The 5,607-nt window shown below is 39.4% G+C and overlaps 1 protein-coding gene across 1 annotated transcript in view; it reads left to right on the top strand.

The window, feature by feature from the left end:
• Positions 1 to 2,991: 2,991 nt before the first annotated feature.
• CPNE3 (copine 3) overlaps positions 2,992 to 5,607 on the top strand; it is a 35,476-nt gene continuing 32,860 nt past the window's right edge. The window contains exon 1 of the mRNA XM_072410962.1: positions 2,992 to 3,093. The gene's annotated coding sequence lies outside the window, so the exon portion shown is untranslated. The remainder of the gene's footprint in view (positions 3,094 to 5,607) is intronic.

Below are 5,607 nucleotides of genomic sequence, written 5' to 3'. Positions count from 1 at the left end.
TAACTTCAGTACATCTCAGGACTTGCTAACTACAAAGCAGATATTCTGAATCAATTGTATCTTTATGTTATGGTATCCACTTGTATATTAGTATTGAGAAATGTATTATTAATCTATTAATATAATGAAAGTTTTAATTAAATCCACCATTCTGACATTTAAAAATACTTATTATTCACACCACCAGGGAGGTTAACCTGGAGACTACCTGTATGGCCATAAAAGTTTCAAAAAAGTTTACTTACACCATGAAAGCATTTAAACAACCTATGTGATGACAATGGCTGACCATAAAATGAAGGACGGCATGATAAGAAGTCATGTAAACAATTTCACTACCAACACACCATTCTGGACTCTGGACATTCTGATGCTGAGAAGACTTTTTATCTATGTACTATGAGCTGAAAATATGAGATTATAAAAACCACTATCCCACCCTACTAGAATCAGAATGCATTTTATTCAGACTGATGTCTGACTTTTGTATTCTCCTTGTACACATAATAAATATTTTCTAATTGGGAACCCAGTCACATTCTGCGTCCTAAATAGGACCCCCAAATTCCAGACATTTTAAAGACAAGAATGTCAGTTCCTTAATACTTTGAATTCCCTAACTCGCCAGACCCCTGCTTGTTTCAAAAGTTATTCAATCTGACCAATTGCTGGCAGGGGTCAAGCAATTTATGGCTATCCTGATTCACATCTAAAAATAAATTCTACAGCTCAAAAGAGTGAGGTTTCCTGTAATGTGATCCTGTGCCATTCATTGCACTTGCCCATCTGACCACTATCTTATGTCAATGGTCCTTATTTAATTTACAGCGCTGTGTAATATGTTGGCGCTATATAAATCTTGTTTATTAATTATATAATAACAATAATAATAATAATTGTTGAACAGAAGCACATGGGAAAGTCTTTTTATGCTATGTACACCTTAAAGCTGTCCGTAGATGAGAAGATTTTGTAAGGAACTATTTATTATCTACACGAACATAAGATGCAATCTGAACTAACTTTTTCCAGTTACTTTCGTACACCTAGGTATTCCTGATTTCCATCCAATGTGTTTTTTTTTTTATTACATCACGGAACATATTAATCACTAAGGTCTGCTGCACTATGCAGGCTCCTAACATGACTCATATATATTGGTCATGAGGTCTTTGCCCCTGGACAAGATATCTGATTGGCCAGCTCTACAGAACATTATTCCCTGATCTTCAACAACCACATGACCAATCACTCTACCTTGGTCACATGACCATCAATTGGTTAACAAAATTGTAAAACTACACATTAGAGGTAAATACTTTACACCTGTATATTGCTTTTCCATAAAAAATATTATAATTTAATAATTGTAATAAACTTTTTTCTAACACTGCCTATAGACACTGATCATGTGGATCATGTGACAATGTTTTGTTGATGGGTTCAGTGGGCATAAAGCTACCAATAAATTTCAGGAAGAAGAGAATCAGCAAACTTATCCTGTCTGATTATTACTCTTTATACTATTACCAGAACCAGAAGTGTCTGTCAACATGTCAATATATTTTAAAGGGGGTTACCCACGTTAAAAAAGCCATGCAGGGTTTTTACTGCTCTCTGTGCCTATCCAGCACGAGTTCCTCCTATTTCATGTACAGAAAAGGGAACTTTAAAGAATAATAAGGTCCAAGTCTATATTGCCAAATAATCCATTCCTGATACCCCCAATATAATGAGGAGTTTAACATTCCGATAGCAGAAGACATGAGAAGAATATATGAACAGGTGACTATTCTGCTCAGTCTGTGTATAACTATTTATTTCCTTTATAAACAGTAAGAACAAATATTTATACTTATTTTTTTTAAATATAAACACAAAAGTGAATATATCTCTGTGTATTCAGATTTCACTTTCTTTTCTTTTTTTATTAATAATATTAATAATAATAAACAGGATTTATATAGCACCAACATATTACACAGTGCTGTACATTAAATAGGGGTAGCAAATGACAGACTAATACAGACAGTGAAGACAGACACAGAAGGAGAGGACCCTGCCCCGAAGAGCCTACAATGTAGGACAGCGGTCGCCAACCGGTGGTCTATGAGAAAATTTTGGTGTTCCGCGGCCCTGAGCGGGGTCAGGGGAAGGACTCCATGTCCTCCGTAGGAATCCCAGGCTCAGGGAGGTGGGCAGGCTATGTCCCTGGACACAACCCGCCCCATCTCCCGTTGCAGGCGCAGATCTGCGATGGTGAAGTCGGCGGGGTTATGTCATTATGACATCACTATCTGGGAGGTTTCTCCTCCTTTAAATGACACCTGGCTCCCCGTGCATGCGCTGTTTAGGAGCCGGTGATTTTAGTGGTCCACGGGACTGAAAAGGTTGGGGACCACTGATCTAGATCTAGGAGACAATCTTCTTGATCCGTCATAAAGGAAGTGAGAGGGAGGCGGGGAATAGGCAGCAATACAAACCTGGCAATGGCTCCAGTCATTCAACGTTCTCCTAATAAAAAATAAAAGTCCCTATTCCCCTCCTATTATGTGCTACTTCCCCCACCTCCTAGATTGTAAGCTCTTCGGGGCAGGGTCCTCTCCTCCTTCTGCGTCTGTATCTGTCATTTGCAACCCATTTAATGTACATCACTATGTAATATGTTGGCGCTATAAAAATCCTGTTTGATAATAATAATACATTCTGTGTATGAATTAGATTGTGAGCCTATTTGAGGGACGGCTAGTGACATGACTATGGACTTTATGGATGGGTGGTGCCAGTAACTTCATAAGAAAGATCCCAGCTGTCCTGTTCCTGGAGCCTAAAAGAGATTCCCACCTTCAGGGAACAGAGAGTACAGATTGTAAGGTTCCTTCCCATCTATAGGATTATCCCAGTACCCCGATGTCTGCACAGTGCCGGCCTGTGACCTCTCTCTGCGCACTCCGTGTATGAGTGTAGGATGTGCGGTCAGCAGTGCGCGGAATGTGGGCGTGGCCGGAGGGGGCGGGGCTCTGTAGCTGTCTATACACAACGCTGACTGCACAGCGCTTAGATCGGAAGAGGAGCGGCGATCGCTGCACGGTGGTGAGTGGCACTGGGGTGCATTGGGGTGCAGGGGGAATTACACAAATCTGTCCGGGGTCTAGCCGGGAGGACATGCCTTGTATTATGCAGCTGCTGTGATTTATACATTCACTGTTTGTTCTTGGGCCTCAGTCAAGTTTTTTTTATTTTATAATGACCTGTGTACAATCAGGGGTGTATATGACCCCTGGCACTGCCAGAAGCACAGGTCTGCCAGGATGGCATCTATAGGCACTGAACAGATTTGTGCCCATTGGCATTCTCTTCCTGAGCTGAATAATCCTGATCCAGACATATGGGACACCCCTGGGATCTGATTACACTGTGCTTTCCTTTTAGATTGGGATAGAGCAATGAAGGGTTAATCTAGCACCATTAAAAGTTTATTTTAGTGCTGTATGTATAATGTTAAATTAAAATAAAAATTTCTGCTTCCCTTCCTGGCTGATAACTGCAACAGGAAATCAGAAAAATGTCTCAAAGTAAGGGAAAGTGCCTTGTAACCCTTCAACCCCATTAGACGATGTCCTCTGGGGTCACCGCTCTCTTAGATTGTAAGCTCTTTGGGCTTCTCCTGAGTCAGATTGTCTGTATCTGTCAGTCATTTGCAACCCGTTTGATGTACAGCACTGTGTAATATGTTGGCGCTTTATAAATACAGCTTAATTGTTATTATCAATGAACAGAATTTATATAGCGCCCACATAATATGTAGCGCTGTACATTAAATAGGGGTTGTAAATGACAGACAGACACAGGAGGAAGAGAGAACCCTGTCTTGAAGTGCTTACAATCTAGAAGATGGGGGAATTACCATAATAACACTAAAATGTAAGAGTTTCCCATACTTTATTTCTTGGTGAGAAAGGTTGGACAAATAGAGGTTTGAAACTTCAAAGTTTGTACTCCCAGTCTGACCCTTCTCAAATCTATCCAGAACTGTAAAAAAGGCCTAAAAATACTTTAATGTTCTGTGTGACTATAAATGTTGCTGCATTGGTATAAATGGTTTGCAGTAAATCCCAGGAATGATATCAGTGTATTACATTGTAACATTTATAGTTTTTCTAAATGAAATGATGGGATCTGCAGTATCCAATGGCTGCTCTCCATGGTGATCATGTGACCTGTAGTGTTGGTTTATCAATGCAAAGCTTTTTTTCCCCCCAACATAATAAGATTTACTGTTGTGCAGTGCAGATCTGTTGTAAAGGCTTCAGGAAGTTTTACTACAATAGGAAAACCTAAAACATGGAGATTGCGTAATTCTGCTTCTAAAAATTAATCTGCTGATGTTTTGCCATCTCAGTGCTACAAATATGCAAATGAAATGACACAATAATTAAGAAAAACATTTATCACATACCATTTTTTAAAGGACAGGGTCTCTTTGCTTTTCTATGTATTACAAGCTCGGGGGGATCTGGCAGAGTGCTGTACATGGCTTTCTTAAAACAGAAAGCTGTAATAATGTGATGTGGAGGCTCCATGATTAAACAAACTGGAATCCAATAAATGAAAGGGTCAGCCAGGGACAGTCAGGATGGGGAGGAAAGGGCTAGATCATGCTGGATATGCTTCAGCTAGATAATGAGACAAGATCTATTTGATTTGCTGCAGCTTCTAATGTACATTGTGAAAAGCTTGAGGGGTGCAGTAACTGGATAACAGTCTGTACAACTGAAAGGAAAGTTGAAGTCCTGATTTAAAAGTGTATCTAAAGCCAAAACTTTTTTTGTAGTTTTAATAGGGTAGAGAATGGATAGAGCTCTGTCAGGTATTTTTTTTTTTGACATCTTTGTTCATTTGGGGTCTTTTTTTCTTTTATGTCCTGCCCTTAATACACATCAATAAGTTAAAGGAAATCCTTGGAAAGTCAGGGGAGTTTCTTTCTTATAAGGTTGTCATCAGAAAAACAAAAAAGACTTTTTAAACCTTTCTCATTTACTTCAATGATAATGAATGATATTGGTGGGTTCTATACATTTTCCAAGCAGTAAAACCCTAGGAAACCACTTCTTTCTGATCAGGATCTACTGACACTGGCTATCCTGAAATACTTGTAACGATGACCCGTTTGTCTACTTTCTCTCCCTTATTACATTCCTCCTATTCTTTGTTGTGTGTCACCGATCATAGCAGGCCGCGGCCACATTCCTGTTTACCCAGGGATGGGCTCGTTATGTCACTGTTACAGTAATGGTCGCTCTCCATCTGAACATGAGATTTTATTACGTTTATTTACAAACTGTGTAACAATCAGACTGCATTGTTATCAAACAAGCTTTGTGTATATTGGAGACAAGCCGTTTTCTGTGATTAGGAATAAAAGAAACTTTGAGCTGTGCCAAGATATTCATTGAAAGGTCGGGGTTATCATCCACGTGTACTAACCTTATATCATGCAGGATTTGTACGGGAAGTGTCAGTATATCATCCACCTGTACTAACCCTAAATCATGCAGGAATTGTATGGGAAGTGTCCGAATATCATCCACGTGTACTAACCTTATA

Source organism: Pyxicephalus adspersus, chromosome 5, assembly GCF_032062135.1.
Source record: "Pyxicephalus adspersus chromosome 5, UCB_Pads_2.0, whole genome shotgun sequence".
Classification (NCBI taxonomy): domain Eukaryota; kingdom Metazoa; phylum Chordata; class Amphibia; order Anura; family Pyxicephalidae; genus Pyxicephalus; species Pyxicephalus adspersus.
The sequence above is the reverse complement of the archived record's forward strand: the minus strand, read 5'-3'. Positions and strand labels throughout refer to the sequence as shown.